A 22473-nucleotide genomic window follows, 5' to 3' on the forward strand; every position below is an offset into this window, starting at 1 on the left:
AGAATGTCATTATGTTGCCCAGGCTAGTCTTAAACTCCTGGCCTCAAGTGATTTTCTCACCTCTGCCTCCCAAAATGCTATGAATACAGGTGTGAGCCACCTCATCCAGTTGTATTTTGTTTTGTTATGCTGCAAATATTTGTCTTTATATATCATATAGTAAAATATTTCTGTCTTTTATAGCTCCTGTGTTGCCTGTCTAGTTAAGAAGTTCTTCCCTCATCTTCCAAGTTATATAGGTAAGTCTCCTAGATTTTTTCCTAATCTTTTATGGTCTTTCTTATCACAAAGTGCTGGAATTACAGGTGTGAGCCACAGTGCCTGTCCAATTAGGTTATATGCACTCAAATAGTATAGTGCATTATCCACTTTGATGTAACTATACATAGTTAAATGGATATAGTTATCCATTTCCGTTTAACTATATATATTGCAAGATTCATTTCATACCATTAATTTCTCCCCAAAGTATCTTCTCCTATCCTGAGGTCTTTGGATTTATCTGTTGTTTGCTTAAAATCTTTCCGCAAGTAAACTACTCAGATTTTGTTAAGGTCCTCTTTGATTATTTTATTTACTCTTCCCCTCTATGGCTGCTGGCCCCAGTGGTGAAGTGTTATTTTCTTTGGTCTCGTCTTGAAGATACTTTAGTAGTAGCAGTCTTGAGAGCGGTGGAAGTGCAGCAAGCTCTGATCTTCTGACCCATTGCATCAGTGAAAAGGTTTCTAAGCCTCTGCTGAGGAATTGGGAGGATACTCCTCTTCTCCGTGGGCCTCTCATGCTCACTCAACCTCAGAAGTGGAGAGAACCCAGCCTTCCCCTTCAGCCTCCTGGGAAGCAAAAAGACAGGTACACTCATGCTAACCAATGTTAACCTTCTGCCTGAGTGCCCCATGGTCCAAGCCTTCCTCAGGAACTGCAGCTTTCAAATCTTCCCCAAGGCTTTGCCTGGGTTTTATCTGGCTTTAGGGTAGTAGCAGGATTGGAAGTTCAGCTACAGGTCTCTGGCTCATGCCCTCCAGGCTCCACCTAGTTAGCCAGGAAGAGGTTGGAGGTTGGAGTGTTTAGTAATTAAAGAGAAGGGAAGGTGAGACTTGCTGAGCCATCATCTTTCCAGCATGCCCTGTTCCATGTTTAATATATACCTTGATTATGTAAATATCCACAACAATTTAGTGTTGTCCTTCACTGATGTAGGATGTGCTCCTCCTTCAAGCAGCTCCCTCACCTTACCCAACACCACCTGACCCAACTCCATCTCCTTGAAGAGCTTCCTGCTTAGTTGATGCACCAGTAAATCCAACTCTAAGGGACCTGGTTCAGAAAGCACTGGGGGCATTTATATTCTTTTATTTGAACACCTTTTCTCTAGGGGTTAATTCCCCACTGTGTGTATCTTGAAGTGGAAGCCAGAAGGACCCAATAATTTGCCTCATCCTTAACACATAAAGGACACTGGTTTCGCCAATCAGATGCTTTCATCAGACACTTTGACTCTTGTGTTGGTGACACAAAGATCTAAGGATGGCTGAGAAATTGTATGTGTCTCCAGATGATCTGGAGAGTCTTCTATTTGATTAGGTTCATTTGAATTTGATCAATGAGGTCACAGTCAGCAGATCAGTTAGCACAAAGTTGGTTTATTTGTTAGGATTTGGTTTAGCAAATAATCCCAAAATAACAGTGACTTAAATAAAACAGCTGTTTATCTCTTCCTCATATGAATAAAGTCCAGAGGTAAGAGGTCTTACTTAGGCAGGTATGAGCCCCTCTGTGGGATCAGAAACCCAGGTCCTTCTGTCTTTGCTCTGCAGCACTGCAATTCTGTCCTTGTCTATATTTTCCAAGGTGACTTGCCATTGCACCTATACTCCAGGCGCCAGGAAAGAGGACCCCAGCAGGACACTCCTTTCCCTTTGAGAACATTTTCACAAAGTTACAAATTAACCTCTGCTCACATACGATTGGCCATTATTTAGTCACATGGCCATACCTCACTGCCTATATCCTAGGTACCTTTGTACCCAGCTACAAATTTTGTCACTATGGAAGGAGTGAATAAATACTGGTACAACGGAAGTTTCTTCACAGTTGATGAATAAAATCAACTTTCTATGAAAAATAATTTTCTACTTTAATAGCTTTCCTCATTGAACATTCTACAAATGTAATCTTTTATAACAAACATTCAAAGTCCCAAGATTATAAGTCAGCAGGTTTGGAAACTATTAAAGCTATTAAAATTCCATTATTTCAGAAAAAGTCTTTGCCGTTTTTATCAAAGAGCAGTAGACAGAAACTCAATATAATAATAAGAAAGGGAATAAAAACTAACCCAAATTTTATGGTCCCTGGTAGGCAAACATTTTCTAACCTGCTTTCTTATCTCTCACAACAAGATGTCAAGAAGCCAACTCAGAGTTTTGTATTCCCAAACACACGTATCAACAGTTTTTTATTAGCTCAAGATTCCTATTACTAAAGATTTTAATTTATGACTTCAGCTTAATTTTAATCATGGCTGAATTAATGAATTTGGGGCTTATGTTTTCTTAGGTCTACAGTCATCCATTCTTCTGTGCTAGGGTCAACTCTAGTTGTTTTATAAGAACATCTAGAAGTGCTGTCTGCTTACTGGGATTCTCCCACAGCACATGATTAGAGAAGGGGGATGACTGTATTTAGATGTAAATTTTCAGTGGATTTCTCAGGTTCCTCACAGCCTTAAAGGCTTGTCCAGGAGTGTAACCTAGAGTCACTAGAAGTAATATTTGTGAAGGACTTCTTCATTGCATTGGGCACGCTAAAAGTTTATTCTCAAATCAAACCATTAGAAATTTGCATACTTGTGTTTTGTGCCTTGTAGAATTAATTTCATTGATGTGAGTTTTGGCATTGCGTCATAGATATTAAAGTGTATTGTAAAGAATGGCCCTGTAAAACTTGTTATTGTACTTGCAGTAAAGATGATGTCAAGGACATTATTCACTGACTTCCCCTGTGATTCATAAAAAAATTACTATTGTCTCATCGTAAAGAGTAGCAGGTGGAATCCAGGGTGGGTTGGCTTCAGCTGCCCTGGCACATAGGCCAAAGGGCGATTGTCAGGATAATGAATTTTAACACTGCCTAGAGAACAGATGTTTGGAAATCATAGCATTTGCTTGTGAGATAAAACTCAGAACACAACTTCTAAACTTTGAAATTACCTCTGTGGATAGAGCTCCAAGTGCGTTTTCAGGACAGAAGCAGCAGATCATGACCTGAAATAAACATACACACACACACACACACACACACACACACACACACACACAGCAGTGAAAGAGGAGAAATAGAAAAGCAGATCAGCCCAGGAGAAAAATATATCAAAGAAGTCCATTTCCACCAGAAGCCCTCCTTGCTTTGGCAATCATGGGATACTCAGCCTGCCTTCCTGCTACTGCCAGACAGCCTACAGGAAAAGCTGCTTTTAACAATAATTGTCAGCCTGGAAAAGTTTTCCCCAACCCTTGTTGTTGGCAGCTTGGGGCAGAAATAGGAGCTGGATTGATTTTTGTTTTTTAGCAACTGCTAAACCTGCAGTCTGAAGGTCAATCATGAAGATAGGAGAATCTGCATTCAGACTGACATACAAAAGGAGAAAGAGGATAACAATAATAAATAATAATAGAACCTACTTCCTAGAGCTATGAGGACTAAATGAGGTAATACATGCAAAGCCTTTGCCTAGCACATGGTAAACACTGTGTAAGTGATTTTCAATTACAAGGTTCAAGTCTACCTTTAGTATCAGTCAAAATGAACTGGCCTTAATATATTATGTAAATAGGCCGGGCACGGTGGCTCACGCCTGTAATCCCAGCACTTTGGGAGGCCAAGGCGGACGGATCATGAGGTCAGGAGATCGAGACCATCCTGGCTAACACGGTGAAACCCTGAAAATTACTGTCTGGTGGCGGACCTGCATCCCAATACGGAGGCTGAAGCAGAGAAGGTGTGAACCGAAGGGATATGACTGAGATGGTCCACGCACTCAATGAGACTCACTCAAAAAATACATTTATAAATATATTTATATATTATTATATATATATATATATATATATATATATATATATATATATATAATGTACAGCCATGGGAAGGGAAAATGAGGAAGGAAACAAAGAAAGTCTAGACCCTAAATTTAAGATTAAAAGATTATATTTTAAGGTTTGGCATTTTGTGTTGTTACAAGTTAGTCTAAAATTGTACTACATAATTCCACTAAGTACATTCAAAAAAACTGATATTTTAAATAAAGGCTTCCTAATCAGAGGGCAGAAAACTCCCAAAGAGTTTAGAGGATTACGTCAAAGAGTGAACAAATCCATAGATACAGATATATTTGCATGTTGGGATCAACAAAAAACAAACTTGTAAAAAATAACCAATCTTAGAGGCTTCTCCTCAAGCAAAACACTATTATGTGGAAAAGTGATAAGGAAATCAGGCCACATGGTGTTCTTTTTTTTTTTTTTTTTTCCAACACTTTGGTCAACGTGCAACATGATGTTCTTCAAAGAGATTAATGCTTTTCTCTTTCCAATAATGGCAGGCCAGTTTTTCAGACCAATCCTTTCACTGGAAATAAATGAAGATATGTATCTATGATTTTATGGACTTTCTTTCTGGGCTATTCTTGGCACAAGGCACACAAGCATGAATAAATTGTGATCTTCACGTTCAATGAGTTCACAGGGACTCTTACAAAAAGTAGGAGTTTTCATACGTAATTTCAGAGGTGACACAGAAAAATCAAAGTGGGGTGAGTGAAAGAAGTTAATTTTGAGCTATACTTGAAGGCTAGGAACTGCCAGAGAGGTGTGGGGAAGGTATTGCAGGTAGAAAGCGTAAGCAGTTTCCAGAGGGAGGGATTTAAGTCTTGGGCACGGACAGCAAGTGAACTGGCTGTGCTAAAGCAAAAGGATCCTATTGAGGAATGTAAAAATCCAGGTACTTCCATATGACCCCCACAGTACCTACCACAGGACATTTGAAGAGTAAGTCATAAATATATTCTGGTTGATTACTTAAGTCCACCTGACTCCAGGGCAACGTGTACTTACTATAGTAGGCAATGAAGTTAAAGAGACATGAAGGGGTAGAGAGGCGAATCATCGTGTGGAGGGAATATTGTTGGCCTTCAGTTCTGAAAACTGGGGAACTGAAACTAAACTAAAAAATCTGAACAAACTCTTCTGGTATCTCAGTTTATTTTGGTCTGTCAAGTAAAGGACAAGAGATATGCAGAGAAATTCCTCCAAGATTCTGAGTTAGAAAGGTACTAGTGACTTCAGTTGAGACAACCTTCTCCTTTTCCACTTTTTCAATTCCTTGGCCTGCTTAAACAATTTCTGTGGCTCTTCTTTCCATAAGCAACCTTGCTACCTGACAGAAGTGAGTTATGCAGCATATCCATGGTTTTAACTGGCTCGTGAAGAACCTCCTCTTTTCTTTTATTAAATCTGGAGGTTATTTCTCAAGCAATTAATTCATGGTAATAAAATATCCAGCAATATACTTTTCACCAATCTTTAGAATAAACGTGAAAATATTTAGATTTTGTCATCTGTTTTTGTTGCTCTGTATGAAATAGGATTTTCAAAGGAAGCTTCAACCTGGTAGTCATAAATAAATGACTAAATTAGCTTTGATTTTAGAAGCTTATATTGATGCTTGCTTTTCTGAAAAATTCACAGTTTCTAAGAATATGCAGTTTAAACACTTGAATTATAGTGGTCAATACAGATTTACAATCGCAAAGCATAACTAGTTTCATGGCCTACAGAAAGCCTTTTTCTAGTTCTTCCCTTTTGACATAAATGCAGAACCTCTGTGTTGTAATATTAAATGGAAACATCCCAGAAAAATAATCCTCCAAGTTTGTCCAAATTGCTGGTTTGGCTTTAAGATCCAACAGTTTTCTTTCAGATGTACCCAAGGGTACAACGAATTGTCATGGGGTTTTCCATATGCAGAAAAATTTCAAAGTTGCAGATTGAAAACCTCCATTGAAACAAATGCATTATGTCACTTGAAATAAGAGCATCTGTACATACTTCACAAAATAATTTTCTTTGTTCAGCAGAGGAAGGCCAGATGATGCAATATCTAGCTTCCAGCTGCGCCTTCCTCACTGGCAATTCAGCCTCTTTTAGTGCTATTTGAAAGACTCCTGACCACTTACTGTGCAATTTTGATGTGCTTACGCTCAATTCTTCATCTCATCACTGAAGGAAGAGGGAACAGAAATTGTATGAGAATGCATGTGTCCACAAAGCAACAGAACGATGGTTATCTTTCCCTTAGGCATTATTTTTTAAACACAAACAGCACCAAAGGAAGAGGGAAATCAGTCAGAGGCCTTGGGGATTCAAATGGAGGAAATCCTCCTACAGGATGAAGCTACACATCCTATAGAAAGTACACAAACAGCATTGTAAGCTGGACGTTGTTATATTTCTCTGAAGTTTTACTTTTTCCAAACTCTTTAAACCATGAATTGTTTTATTCTGCCAAAATAGATGAGCTAATAATTTGGCTGCCTGCTATTAAAGGAGGTTAAAAGACAAGCAAAGTCCCGTAAATAAAACATAACCAAAATATTTCAGTTGATTTAAATATAGTCTTAGCACTTTAGAATTGATAACACTATCAGGGCCAAATGTTGAATAACAAATAATCAAAATAAGAGTGTTGAGTTGAAACAGCTGTCAAATCGGCCATTTAATGAAGGAGAAAAAATGTTCCAATTGTTTCATAATGTGAAGACATTTGAATGTCTGATAAAATTTTTAACTTTTCAAATTGGTATGGAGGGGAGCATTATTATTGATTGCCATTGTCTAGCCTTTGATTGTTCTGAATCTAGAAAACTGGACTTTTACTTATTTTCTGAAACTTTGCCCCAAGATAGATCTCTATGCTCCGGTATAACAAAAAATTTTTTTAATAAACAAACAAGATTCATGGCTTCGAAATGTCTTATATGGACCTTCAAAGGCTTCATGGTGCACCACCATTGGTGGAATGTGTCCTTGGTTTAGACTCTTAGAAGCAATCATGTGTTTTTTCCCGCTTACCCCTGCCCTCTGACCTGCATCCTATCATGACTAGAGATGTGCACCAACACCAAACCCAAAAAGTTAACCTTTCTTTTTTTTTGAAACGGAGTCTCGCTGTCGCCCAGGCTGGAGTGCAGTGGCGCGATCTCGGCTCACTGCAAGCTCCGCCCCCCAGGGTTCACGCCATTCTCCTGCCTCAGCCTCCCGCGTAGCTGGGACTATAGGCGCCCGCCACCTCGCCCGGCTAATTTTTTTTTGTATTTTTAGTAGAGACGGGGTTTCACTGTGTCATCCAGGATGGTCTCGATCTCCTGACCTCGTGATCCGCCCGCCTCGGCCTCCCAAAGTGCTGGGATTACAGGCGTGAGCCACCGCGCCCGGCCTTTTTTTTTTTTTTTTTTTTGAGACGGAGTCTCGCTCTGTCGCCCAGGCCGGAGTGCAATGGCGCAATCTCGGCTCACTGCAAGCTCCTCCTCCCGTGTTCAAGCGCTTCTCCTGCCTCAGCCTCTGGAGTAGCTGGGACTTCAGGTGCCCGCCACCACGCCCGGCTAATTTTTTGTATTTTTAGTACAGACGGGGTTTCACCGTGTTAGCCAGGATGGTCTCGATCTCCTGACTTCGTGATCCGCCCACTTCAGCCTCCCAAAGTGCTGGGATTACAGGCATGAGCCACCGCACCGGGCCCCAAAGTTTACCGTTCTTTAACCCAAAAAGCCAGGTGGGTTTTTGCTTGTTTGTTTTGTTTCTGTTTTCAAACCAGGCACGACCTGTGGTGACCAGCAATGGGAAAAATGGAAGGAGCTCTCTAATCCTGTGCGCAGCTTCCCTGCCCATCACTCATGCACACCCACATACCCCTCAGGCCCACAGAGTTACTTTATGATGACCACTGGCATGTTTAGATTCCTCAGATGTAGGAAGAACTTCAAAGCACAAATTCCTTTCATGGGGACACAAGTGTTAAACTATGTTTCATAACTGTGAGCAATAGAAAAAATGGGGCCATCTAGGGATACACTTAACATTCCTGGGACTCTGGACATAACACAATGCTCACATAATTCTGTAACTAGAATGTTATAGTAAGGTTTTTGCTCTAAGCAATTCATGGCAGATAATTTAAATAGACATCAAATCTAATGTGTTGTGAAGAGAAATGCTGCCTGTGGCTCCTTGATTCTTTACATGAGTCAGTGTATGCAAGCATCTAGTGTAGTTCCTGGCCCACATTAGACCTTGAGCCCTTCTTCCAAATAAGCCTCAGCTCGACAGAGGCTGTGAAATGCCTCTAGCTAGTTTCCCTCCCATTGCAAACAGATCTTGGCCTAACACCTGCTCAAAGTCCACTTATGTCATCCCATCTGTGTTTCTCAAAATCGGATCTACAGCCCAACTCCATCTCAAACACTTGGTGGGGTGAGAGTTAAAAATGCATATTTCTAGGCCCTTCTCCAGGCCTACAGATTCCAAAGCTCTGGGAAAGGGGCCTAAGGATCCACCTTTTTATCAAGCTCCCAAAGTCATTCACTAAAGCTTGAGAATCCCTGATACACAGCTTCACAGTTCTATCCCTCTATTAACTTAAACCCTGGAAAAAGAATTTCTGCACAATGTCAACAGAGCCTGTTACAAAAATGACTTCATTGTTACTTAAAGTTATGCTCTCTTTCTTTATGGATGTCTAATTCAAGAGCCATCTGAGGGCTCATTTCAGTATCTTTTATACTGAAGTTAAGATTCTGTTCACTCCATAAATCTCTGTATTTTATACAAGAACCCATACCATTCATTGGTGATTTCATTTATTTGCAAGGAGAAAAAAAAATCTATCTGCTGATGGATTTATTTGCTTCCTGTTGTCAGAAAATGAAAAATATATAAATGTGTTTCTCTTACAGCTTTAGCTACTGGAAATCTTGTAGCAATTTTCTTGCCTAAGTGTGGCAATCTGTTCAATTCTGTGCTCCAAATATATTTACTCTTTCTTCTCCTTTGGGGTGAACTCTGTTTTGTTTCACATTTAAATGGCATAGGCAGTGACTTCTGAACCACTTTAGACAGGGTATAAATTTTTACAAACTAGAGAGCATTTTCTTGCAGTGTTGTATTCTTGGCATGCAGCAATTCCTGAATAGCCACTTGAGTCCAGATAAGAACTTGCTTGTTGTAGGATGCAGAACTAGTAGTACTGTCTTCTGTCCAGTGAGTCTCTTCATCAGTTTGGATACTTGGGTCCGATTATGTTTGTTTTGCTCATCTGCTTTTACAAATGCAAGCCAGAGACAGGGAATTATGATGCGCTTCCAATGCTTTCAGAATCCACTCGCCCTTTGTAGACCATGAATTTCTGAAGCACCATAGTGTCTCCATGGCTACCTGACAAAATCACTAAGGCTGCCAGCGCCTGCTTCTGTGTGACTGAGTGTGAACTAAAATGACTACAGCCAACACAAGTAGAGGATTTGCATCTCTGACTCCTGTAGGGGGAGATGTTGAGCATCCAACTGAAGCCCAGCACTATTCCTGGCAGTGGCTGTATCAAGATTTGCTTTGGTGGTAGCCAAACCCTCATGCATAGGACGTAGCCCCATGAGTCATTTTCACCCCCAAACCTCCTACTGTTTATTAATCACTTTTGGCAACCACATACTCATGGTGAAGTTTTAGTTGGAACAGCAATGAATTTTGCTTAACTTTGCTTCCCTGTGTGAGTCCTGTGCTTCCCTCAGCATCCAATACCAAAGCACTAGTTACTTAACTGAGCCTTTCAATGTCCCCAGAAGTTTCTTTTTAAATTATTTTATTTATTTTATTTTTACAAAATTCAGGTGGTAAAAATATGGAATGCTTCAGGAATTTGAGTGTCATCCTTGCACAGAGACCATGCTAATCTTCTCTGTATCATTCCAATGTTAATGTATGTGCTGCTGAAGTGAGTACCCAGAAGTTTCTTTATACATACCTATCATGAGACAGCTTCCATTTCAGTCCAACTCAAACACAATGAAGAAATCCTCTTTGAAATACCGCTGCTGAACTACCTAATAACAAAATTCCTTAAGGGCAGTATGGCCTAGGGTTTAAGTGCACACACTTTGGGTTCAAAAAGACCAGGATTCAAATCCTGGTCCTGCCTCTTACTATGTGTGCCATTGGGCAAGTTACACAATCTCTCTAAGAACAGATTCTTCATCTGCAAAGTATGGATATTAGTAGTACTATTTCAAGAGTAGTTATTATAACTAAATGATTTAACAATTTAGCACATAGTAAGCACTTAATAAAATAGTATTTATTAGTACTCACAGAGTAATCTCCTCTGAGATGAACAGCTCTATTGATAGCAAGTTCTTTCTTATACTAAACGGATAAAACTTTGTCTCATTTGTCTCACTCTTTCTTCCTAGTTCTGCCTTCAGAAGCTATCCAGAATAAGTATATTCCTTATTCCACACAATAGCACTTTAAATATTTGAGGGAGCTATTGTGTGCCTCCTTTCATATATTTGAGAACAGGTATCATTTTTTTCCAGTTTGACTTTATTTAGTTCCTTCAGCTGTGTCCCACATGACTTTGGATCTCTCACCATCTGTGACAGAGCTAGCTAGATGCTCCCCAATCCATTTCGTCTTCTTGGGCATACAAGAATACCCTAGCCATTAGGTTGGGGCATGTGACTGGGTTTCGGCCAATAAAGCAAGATTAAACGTATGTGTGCTACTTCTATGCCAGGCCATGTGTCTTATGAGATCTTCCTTGATCTCTTTCACTTACTGACTTGCTTAGTGCAGAGGATCCAGTGGAAAATTCTCAGGACACATAAGAGGCATGGAATCTGTGAGATGGAAGAAGCTTGAATCCCTGCGTCAGCACATAGAAGGCTACTTCTCACGCATCTGTCAGACTGTGGCATGAGGGTTGTATTAAGCCATTAAGACTTGAGGGTTGGGCCAGGTGCAGTGGCCCACACCTGTAATCCCAGCACTTTTGAGAGGCTAAGGTGGGAGGACTCCTTGAGTCCAGGCATTTGAGACCAGCCTGGGCAACATAACAAGACCCCCATCTCTACAGAAAATTTAAAAATTAGCTGGGTGTGGTGGCTCTGTTGTAGTCCCAGCTACTTGGGAGGCTGAGGTGGGAGGATAGGTTGGGCCCAGGAGGTCAAGGCTGCAGTGAGCCATGATCATGCCACTGCACTCCAGCCTGGTGAAAGAGCAAGACCTTGTCTTAAAAAAGAAAAAAAAAAAAGGCTTGAGTGTTTATTTGTCACTGCAATATATCCTAGCCTGCCATGGCTGATATATCTTCGTAGTTACCATTCTCTGGACATGCACTAGCCTGTCAATGTCACTTTTAAAAGATGATATCCAGAAATGAACACAATTTTTCAAATGTGACCTGATCCTGATGGAATAAAACTGGAAAACTACTTCCTTCTTTTGTTGTTGTTTTTTTCCTGAGCACCATATTTATTTTTTTTCAGTGCTTTCCAAAGTTGGCTTATGCTTAGCAACCACATTACACATACACAGGTGGCACAAGCTACATTTGTAGTTAACTAAAAACACTGCAGTATTTTTCAAGCCAACTGCCATCAAGCTACGTGTGGCACAGTCAGTGTTCACCAAATATCCCATTTGCTTTCCTGCACTTCCCAGCCTCCCTCACAGTTTGGTTGGGGCCATGTTTATAGTTTCAGGAGCAGAAATAAAGTGTTACTCCTGGGCCAAGGCAGTATGTGTCGTCCATTCCTCTCTTCCCCTGCTGCAGATACCTTGAAGGACACATTCCACGTGAAGGCAGGCTTCCCATCAGACTTTGCATCAATGAGAAATAAATGTTTACTCTTTAAAATACTGAAATTTCAGTCTGTTTGTTGTGGTATCTAACATTAGTTAACCTGACTCCTCAGTGAGAGGTGAAGCCAGCTGGACTTCCTGGGTTGAGTGGGGACTTGGAGAACTTTTCTGTCTTAGTAAAATGCACCAATCAGTGCTCTGTAAAAATGCACCAATCAGTGCTCTGTAGCTAGCTAGAGGTTCGTAAAATGCACCAATCAGCACTCTGTAAAATGGACCAATCAGCAGGACATGGGTGGGGACAAATAAGGGAATAAAAGCTGGCCACTCCAGCCAGCAGTGGCAGCCCGCTCGGGTCCTCTTCCACGCTGTGGATCCTTTGTTTTTTACTCTTCACCATAAATCTTGCTGCTGCTCACTCTTTGTGTCCCTGCCACCTTTAAGAGCTGTAACACCGCGAAGGTCTGTGGCTTCATTCTTGAAGTCAGTGGGACCATGAACCCACCAGAAGGAACCAACTCCAGACACACCAGGCTGCTACTTGTGCACTTTAATTTTTGTACTTTTGCACTTTAATTCAAAACTTTGTATTTATTTTTATTAACTTTTAAATTTTTTACTCATGAATTACATACCTACAGAAAAGTGCCATATCATAAGTGAATTAATTCAATAAATTTTCACACACCCACTGAATGCATATGTGTAACTAAAGAAAAATTACCAAACCTTAGAAGCCCCTTCACACCCTCTGACAGCTACTGTCTGCCCAACAGTAACCATTCCCCTGCCTTCTGGCAGCACAGATTATTTCTGTGTTTTTGTGTTTTATATACACGGAATCATACTGTGTGTACTCTCTTGCCCAGTATTACATTTGTAAGTTTCATCCACAATGTCTTGTATGGCTATTGTTGGTTTATTTTTGTTGTTAGAAATACTCCATTATGTAATTATACTGCCTCTTCATTCTCTTAATGGTATATTTGATAAAACAAAATTTCTTAATTTTTATATAGTCTAATTAACCAATTTTTTTCTTTATAGTTAGCACATTTTATGTCCTGTTTAAGCTATCCTTGCCTACTCCAGAATCATGGAATCGTTCTACTACATTTCCTTTTAAAAACTTTATTGTTTTACTTTTAAAATTTAGATTGACAACTCACCTGGAGTAAAATTTTGGGGCATGGTATGAGGCAGAAATCAAAATAAACTTTTTTCGTTTAGATATCCAGCTGACCCAACACCTTTTACTGTCAAGACCATCATTTCTGTTAAAGGATGCATTGAAGGACTTTTTGTTTTTCTTTTTTTATCATAAGTCAGGCAACATGCATGTGCGGATTCTGTTTCTAGACTTTCTATTCTGTTTCTTTTGGTCATTTTGCCTTTCCTTTGCCAATCCTACATGTTTTAATCAGCCTTGATATATCTGATGACGTATATCCTTTAATTTTGTTCTGCTTCTAAAATGCTTTTACTATTCTAGTTTCTTTGTATTTACACACTTATTTTGAACTACCTGGGCAATCTCTGCAAAATAATCTGTGGTGTTTTGATCGGAATTTTGTTGAATCTATATATTTATTTATGTAGAACTTACTTCTTCCCCTCCCGGCCCTGCCCCCTGCCCCCTGCCCCCTGCCCCCCGAGATGAAGTCTTGCTCACTGTGTCGCCCAGGCTGGAGTGCAGTGGCATGATCTCGGCTTGCTGCAACTTCCGCCTCCTAGGTTCAAGCAGTTCTCCCTGCCTCAGCCTCCTGAGTAGCTGGGATTACAGGCACCCGCCATCACGCCCGGCTAATTTGTGTATTTTTTAGGAGAGACGGGGTTTCGCCATGTTGGCCAGGCTGGTCTTGAACTCCTGACCTCAGGCGATCCATCCGCCTTGGCCTCCCAAAGTGCTGGGATTATAGGCTTGAAACACAGCACCTGGCCAGAACTCACTTTTTTATAATACTGAGTCTTCCAATCCATTAGTCTGATCTCTTCCTCTGCTTGTTTAGGCGTTCTTTTAATTTCTCCCAATAATGTTTCGTAATGTTTAGGGTAAGAGTCTTGCATGTGTCTTTTGTTACATGTATATCTAGGTAGTTAATAGTTTTTTTGCTGTTGCAAATGACATTTTATTTTCTATTTGTTTGTTGCTGGTATATAAAAATACAATGATTTTTGTATATATGTCTTGTATCCAGAGACTTTGCCAAATTCATATAGCAATATAATTTGTCTGTAGATTCTTTTAGACTTTTTACATATGCAGTCATGTTATCTGTGAATGATGACACTTTGTTTCCTCCCTTCCAATCCTTATTCTTCTCTCTAGTGTATTTTATCTTTCATTTTTAAGTCTAAAATTCCAACTGGTTGAGGTAATTTCAAATCATGATTTTATAACCTAGAATATTATCTGCTTCCCCACAGTTTGTCAAATTTGTGAATAACAAAGGTGCATTCTGTGTGCTCATTCATATCAGTGTCCAATAAAATGTTTTTGTTTTTGTTTTTGAGACGAATCTCGCTCTGTCACTCAGGCTGGAGTGCAATGGTGCGATCTCGGCTCACTACAGGCTCCGCCTCCTGGGTTCATGCCATTCTCCTGCCTCAGCCTCCCAAGTAGCTGGGAATACAGGCGCCAGCCACTGTGCCCGGCTAATTTTTTGTATTTTTAGTAGAGACAGGGTTTCACCGTGTTAGCCAGGATGGTCTCAATCTCCTTACCTCGTGATCCACCCGCCTCGGCCTCCCAAAGTGCTGGGATTATAGGCGCCCGCCACTGCGCCCAGCCAAAAATTTTTAAATAAGGCTGAAAACAAAGCCATGGAGAAGACCCCAGGAGATTTATTTCCAGGTTGAAACTAATCAGTTAGTTCTCTTTGGATGCAAGTATTCAAACTATGACTTGATCCATCTAAATGTGTCTCAGTCAGTATCCATTTCTTCTCTAAAATATCATGAGATATTTCATCAAATGTTACTTGAAATCAATGTATATTATGGGCTGACAATTCTCTTATCTCTTTAGACTGAAGATCTTATGAAAGATGTAAAATGTTTATTTACTTCTCTCTTAATGAATAACTATGCTGACCTCTTGGTGATGACTACTTCTCTTTCTAAGTAATCATAAAATATCTGCTAAGAATTTGTTCTGGCATTTTACTAGGAACCTATGTTTTCATGGATATGAATTTGCTGGAAGCCACTTTTCTCTCCTTTGGGGGGACTTCATGTACCAAGCTGCTCATCTCTAGTTTCCTATCATGTTTCCTGGCCTCTACAGCTTTTAAGAAATTATTAATAATGATTTGAGAGTGCTAATAATACAAGTGACGTCAGTTCTATGAGTTATAATCTGTCTGTTGTTGAGAATGTAAATTCCCTCAATGCAGCAAGTAAATATCTAATCATGTCCTCATTTAGTGTATCGGTCAGGGTCCCCGCAGGACATAGAATCCCCTCCTCACCCCCTAGAGGGATAACATGAAGAGACTTTAATAGAAGGACAACTTAGAGGGATGTGGGCAGAGTTAAGGAAACAGACAGGGATGGTGCAGCACCCAGAGATAATGGGAAGCTGGTTAAGACTCTGAATGAGTCAGGGTGGCAGAAAGAACTAGATGACCCACTTAAACTAGGTAATTGAGGGAAGGGACCACTTACAAAGCTGTGGGCAGTGTTTAAGATATACAAGAAGGGATGGTTCAATATATTGGGGCTAGTAAGGACAGGGGAAGTGAATAGCCCTGGGTCTGAATGAATAAGTGGAGGAAACCATTGTTAGAATCCACAGAGATTGTAGTATAAGACAGCCCTGACAGCAGCACTGTGTGGCCTTTCGTAGAGGCCCATTGCCCACAGCCAACCCAGCATTGTTGGGGAGGGGGTGTCAGAGGTATATGAGGACAGGGGAATGAATGCCCCAATCTCACCCTCCTCACTCTGAAATCCTGCTGATGCCTCTTATTGGCCTTGGCCAATGCCAGAGAAAAGGGAGGCTTTTAGTGAAGTCCATACAGGAGAGCCACCTGGGGACAGAGCAAGGTGGAGGATCGGGGTGAGTGGATTCAGGAGAGCAAAGAACACCCAGCACAACTCCTTAAGCCCAAAGAGCAAGAGAAGGAAGTGTTGTTGCTAGAACTGTCTGCAAACTGAAACTGGAATAGAGGAGGGTCCATTGGTGTGAAGGAATGAGACACCAAAGCTGGGGAAGGTGCTGGGAAGAAACACCCCAGCCTCTCTCTCACCCAGCTCTAAACTGTCCACCAGTGCTTCCCACTAGCCAAACCCAACAAGAAGGCAATTAGCAAGAGAGCCTATGTGACACAGAGAAGGGTAGAGATGAAGAAGAACCAGCACGCTTAAGGAATCCTCTTAGCCATGTTTACTTCACATGCCTCAGTTGAGAGGTTAGTTTATTTCACATGCCCCAGTTCTAAAAAACAGGGAAATAAAATCAGAATTGAGTGACTGTCTCTTTTTAGTGTCATTGAATATACCAACCTGGCCAAATAGTAGGCTCTCCTTCCTGTTTCTCCTGTTAGGAAGCTCTTCAAAAGTTCTTTGTGTTATCCTTAGAATTCCTCACGAGTCATTGCATTCCAGGTTTCAGACGCTCACACATTTAAAAAATATTTATAAGCTTTTGCCTAGTGGTAAACTCTGTGCTAGAAAATCATGGGATATGGCTTTGAACAAGCACAGCCAGAGTGCAGTGCACAGGTGACCTCGACTCAAGGACCCTACAGACCACTCTTCCTCCGACCATCCTAAGAACAATCTCTTTCTAACCTGGAAAAGCCCTGTGCTCCCTAGACACTCTGCCCCTACCCAAGAAAGCTGTCTTTCTTTTTGCTTAAGGACTCCTAAAGCCTCAAATTCTTGGAAACAAAAGCTAGAAAGTCTTAGATATTTTACAACACTACAAATCTCTTCCGAGACAAGGAAGCTTAGGGTCGCTTTCTTTCTCAAACAGGGGTAATGGAAAAAGAGAAAACACCATGAGAAAAAAATATAAGAACTGATGACCCAGTGACATTTGGCTGCTTTCTCATCTTCCATTGCTTGGGTGTGTCCTTTTAAACTCTGAGCTCGCCAGCAAGCTCCTCTACCACTTCACTGTCTCTGTTAGTTGTTTCCACTTCTTCCTCACTGTAATCATTTTCAACACATTCTCAAGATTTCATTTTAAGAAATGCCCATTCACTTTGTATCACCTATCCTTTTGGACTCTCTGGTCATGAGAAAACCCCAAAAAACATTGTGAAATGAGTTTTCATATATAGGACAAACCCAATATTGGCCTCATTGACTATTCAATGGCCTGTAAAATGGGTATAATCACTTTTTCCCCCAATGTTGGCTTAACTTTCACAGCAACTATATATTCATTGCTGATCAATTATTTCAGAAATATGGTTCTTCTCATTTTATCCTCTGTATCCTGGAGGATTGAATCATCAATTTATCTGCTTTTTAAAAGAGAAAACACATAAATTGTTTATTTTAGGAGATTGAGACTTCCAACAAAAGTCCAGTGGTGCTATTCGGTGCATAAGAATAAACAAACTTAAATATATACCTGACAATAAATAATAGCACATTAAACATGCCAACGTGGAGTTCGCAAGCCAAAGTTGCCCACGAGGGAGTCCTGTGTCTTGTGGAAGTAGTGCTGCATTAGTACTTTCACCCAGGTTAGCCAGTGGCTGGAAGCAGCCCACAGGAAGTTTGGCCTCAGTATGAACACAGTGCTATCCAGCAAGATAGCAGCTGGGGTCATCAGGCAATTGTGTTCCCTGCATCAGAATGTCTGATTAACGTATTTGCATGGCCATCACAACCATGTTAATAGATTAAAATTAGAAAAGCCGTAAGATTAGCTTTTAAAATAAAAAGATGAAAAAATACTTGTTTTAGTCCAATATTCATTTGTTATTTTTAAAAAATGCTTAGCAAACTGGTGTGATTCCGTCCTGCATGGCTGTTCTCCTGAGCAGCGGTTATCTCCTTCTGCCTTTTTTCCCACCTAAGTGCATGCTGCCACCCAATGGAAGAGTTGATGGACATGGACATGAGCCTCCTGAGGCCCCAGAACTATCTTTTCGGTTGTGAACTAAAGGCCGACAAATATGATCACTTTAAGGTGGATAATGATGAAAATGAGAGCCAGTTATCTTTTTTTTTTTTTTTTTTTTTTTTTTTTTACAGTTATCTTTAAGAACAGTCAGTTTAGGGGCTGGTGCAAAGGATGAATTGCACATTGTTGAAGCAGAGGCAATGAATTACAAAAGCAGTCTAATTAAAGTAACACTGGCAACTTTGAAAATGTCTGTACAGCCAACGGCCTCCCTTGGGGGCTTTGAAATCACACCACCAGTGGTCTTACAGTTGAAGTGTGGTTCAGGGCCAGTGCATATTAGTAGATAGTGCTTAGTAGCTGTGGAAGAAGATGCAGAGTCAGAAGATGAAAAGCAGGAGGATGTGAAACTCTTAAGGATATCTGGAAAGCGGTCTGCCTCTGGAGGTGGTAGCAAGGTTCCACAGAAAAAAGTAAAACTTCCTGCTGATGAAGATGACGATGATGATGATGAAAATGGTGATAATGATGAGTTTGATGATGAGGAAGCTGAAGCACCAGTAAAGAAATCTGTATGAGATACTCTAGCCAAAGATGCACAAAAGTCAAATCAGAATGGAAAAGACTCAAAACCATCATCAACACCAAGATCAAAAGGATAAGAATCCTTCAAAAAACAAGAAAAAACTCCTAAAACACCAAAAGGACCTAGTTCTGTAGAAGACATTAAAGCAAAAATGCAAGCAAGTATAGAAAAAAGTGGTTCTCTTCCCAAAGTGGAAGCCAAGTTCATCAATTATGTGAAGAATTGCTTCCAGATGACTGAGCAGGAGGCTATTCAAGATCTCTAGCAATGGAGGAAGTCTTTTTAAGAAAATAGTTTAAACAATTTGTTAAAAATTTTCCATCTTATTTCTGTAACAGATGATATCTGGCTGTCCTTTTTATAATGCACAGTAAGAACTTTCCCTACCATGTTTAATAAATGTTGTCCAAGTTCCACTGCCAAGAATGTGTTGTCCAAAATGCCTGTTTAGTTTTTAAAGATGGAACTCCACCCTTTGCTTGGTTTTAAGTATGTATGGAATGTTATGATAGGACATAGTAGTAGTGGTGGTCAGACATGGAAATGGTAGGGAGACAAAAATATACACGTGAAATAAAACTCAGTATTTAAAAAAAAATACTTAGCAAATAGGACCCGAAGTGAACATACTTCACTGGAAAAGCACATCTACAAAAAAAAAAATCCAAAAGAATATGCAGAAAAACTATCATAATTAAAAAGAGGGTTTGACAAGAATGTTGGATATAAAATCAATATATAAATGTCAGTTGTGTTACTGTACAACGTAAACAAAATATTAAGAAATGTATCTTCAATAAGGTTTTTTAAACTTTCTTCTTGAAGTTATTGCATATATTTTCTGAATTTATTCCTAGATACCTTATTTTAATTCTTTTTAAAGTGGTATAGTTTTAGAACACTAAATATATGCAGAGGTATGCTATGTATTTAGATGTGAAAATTTAATGTATAAATATATGTAAGTATATAAATACTTTCTCCCCAAACTGACCTTTAAAGTTAATGAAATTCCAATCCTAATACCAACAAGATTTTTCATAGAACTTGGTAAGTTAACTCTAAAATTTACATAAAACAAATAGCCAAGGTACTCCTGAAGAGGACCATCAGAAAGCAAGATTTATTATAGAGCCATAGTTATTAGGGGAAGTCAATTTTAGGTCAACAAAATAGAGTTAACTGAAACAAAATAGAGTCCATAAATAGACCCACATCCACATGTGGGTGGCATTACACATCAGTAAAATGATGGAACAAATGAAGATCTACATTGAAAAAATAGAAGAGTATCCCAACTTCATACTATCTTCAAAAAAATCAATTTCAAATACCTTGTGGACTTATATGTGAAAGGCAAACTTAAAAACCTTTAGAGAAAATATGTTCATGATCTCAGGTAAGAGATTTTTAAAAATGGAACCCAAACACACAAACTTAAAAGGAAAACACTTTGAGCAGAAATTATCAATTTTATCTCAGCCAAGAAGACATCATAAAGGTCATGTAAAGATAAGTCACAAAATGGAAATATGCGCTTGTAACATAAATAACAAAGAACCAGAATTCAGAAAATAAGAAGAACTCCTTAAAGTAAAGGAGAAATAGGGAGGAAAAAAAACAGAAAAAAATGGATAGAAGGCTTATACTGCAATTTTACATAAGAGAAAACATAAATAGCCAAAAAACATAAAATGTACTCAACCTCATTTGTAACCTGAAAAATATGAAGTAAAACACATGGAGATACCTTTTTTTTTTTTTTGAGATGGAGTCTCACTCTTGTCGCCCAGGCTGGAGTGCAGTGGCACGATCTCGGCTCACCACAACCTTCGCCTCTCGGGTTTAAGCAATTCTCCTGCCTCAGCCTCCTGAGTAGCTGGGATTACAGGCAACTGCCACCACGCCCAGCTAATTTTTGTACTTTTAGTAGAGACGGGGTTTTGCCATGTTGGCCAGGCTGGTCTCAAACTCCTGACCTCAGGTGATCCGCCAGTCTTGGCCTCCCAAGGCGCTGGGAGAGACACTCTTTTATACCCATCAGACTAATAAAAATTAAATGAGTCATGTTGGCAATGATGTGAGGAAAAGGAAACTTTTAACAACTATATTCAGGTATAATTGATATACAAAGAACTAGACATATTTAATGTAGGCAAGTTGATGGGTTTGAACAAATACAAACACCTGTGATATCATCACAATTAAGATAATAGACATATCCAACACTGCCCAAAGTTTTCTTGTGCCTCTTTGTTTTCTTGTTTTGTTTATTCATTTTGTTTTGTTTTGGTTTGGTTTTAGCAGTACAAACACTTGAGATCTATCCTCTTAACCAATTGTTTTTTGTTTGTTTGTTTTTTGAGATGGAGTCTCTCTGTCGCCCAGGCTGGAGTACAGTGGCGCAACCTCGGCTCACTGCAAGCTCTGCCTCCCGGGTTCATGCCATTCTCCTGCCTCAGCCTCCCAATTAGCTGGGACTACAGGCACCCGCAACGACGCCCAGCTAATTTTTTGTATTTTTAGTAGAGACGGGTTTTCACCATATTAGCCAGGATGGTCTCGATTTCCTGACCTCATGATCTGCCCACCTCGGCCTCCCAAAGTGCTGGGATTACAGGCGTGAGCCACCACGCCCAGCCCTCTTAACCAATTTTTAAGTGCACAAGACTGTATTGTTAACTATAGGCACAATATTGTGCAGATCTCTAGAACTTACCTGTCTAGCATAACTAAAACTTTATACACTTTGACAACAGCTCCCCACTTCTCCCATGCCCTAGTCCCTAAACCACTACTGTATTCTTTGCTTCTATGAGTTTGGCTATTACAAATACCTTATACAGCTAGAATCATGCAGGATTTGTCCTTCTGTGACTGGTTTATTTCACTTAGCGTACTGTCCTCCAGGTTGAACCATGTCACAAATGACAGGATTTCCTTCTTTTTTTTTAAGGCTGAATTGTATTCTATTGTATGTACATACCACATTTCCTTCATCCATTCATCTGTTCATGGATATTTGTGCTGTTTCCGTATCTTGGTTATGGTGGGAAAAAAAACTGCAATGAAAGTGGGAGTGCTATGATTGCTTCAAGATCTTGATTTCAATTATTTTGGATGTAAACCCAGAAGTAGGATTGCTGGATCATATGGTTCTATTTTTAATGTTTGAAGGATTCTCCATACTGTTTTCTATAGGCTACACCATTTGATATTCCCATCAATAATTTTTTTATAATAACCATTCTTACAGGTATGAAGTGATATCTCATTGTAGTTTTGATTTGTATTTCCCTCATAATTCATTAATTATGTTAAGCATCTTTTCATATATTTGTTGGCAATTTGCATGTCTTCTTTAAAGAAATGTCTGCTCAAATCTTTTGCCTATTTCTTGTTGTTGTTATTGAGTTGTAACAGTTTCTGGCCGGGCACGGCAGCTCAAGCCTGTAATCTCAGCACTTTGGGAGGCTGAGGCAGGTGGATCACGAGGTCAGGAGATCAAGACCATCTTGGCTAACACAGCAAAACCCCGTCTCTACTAAAAATACAAAAAAATTAGCCAGGCGTGGTGGCAGGTGCCTGTAGTCCCAGCTACTTGGGAGGCTGAGGCAGGAGAATGGCGTGAACCTGGGAGGCGGAGCTTGCAGTGAGCGGAGATTGTGCCACTGCAGTCCAGCCTGGGTGAAAGAGCGAGACTCCATCTCAAAAAAAAAAAAAAAAAAAAGGAGTTTCTTATATATCTTGGAAATTAACTCCTTGGCAGATATATATGGTTTAAAAATATTTTCTCTCATTCTTTTTGTTACCTTTTCATTCTGTTGTTTCCTTTACTGTGAAGATTGTTAGCCTGATGTAGACCCACTTGTCTATTTTTGCTTTTGTTGCCTATG

The 22473-nt window shown here is 39.8% G+C and overlaps 1 long non-coding RNA gene, 1 other non-coding gene and 1 pseudogene across 2 annotated transcripts in view; 2 read left to right on the forward strand and 1 right to left on the reverse strand.

Moving 5' to 3' along the window:
• LOC131381094 (uncharacterized) overlaps positions 1-22473 on the forward strand; it is a 59405-nt gene that overhangs the window by 18979 nt on the left and 17953 nt on the right. The window contains exon 2 of the long non-coding RNA XR_009209556.1: positions 184-239. This is a non-coding gene — a long non-coding RNA (uncharacterized LOC131381094). The remainder of the gene's footprint in view (positions 1-183; positions 240-22473) is intronic.
• Positions 9943-10049, reverse strand: LOC116809769 (U6 spliceosomal RNA). The gene has a single exon (XR_004369954.1). It is a non-coding gene; the product is annotated as a U6 spliceosomal RNA (small nuclear RNA).
• Positions 17962-18871, forward strand: LOC116809486 (nucleophosmin-like; annotated as a pseudogene).

This window comes from Hylobates moloch, unplaced genomic scaffold (assembly GCF_009828535.3).
Source record: "Hylobates moloch isolate HMO894 unplaced genomic scaffold, HMol_V3 SCAFFOLD_1, whole genome shotgun sequence".
NCBI lineage: Eukaryota > Metazoa > Chordata > Mammalia > Primates > Hylobatidae > Hylobates > Hylobates moloch.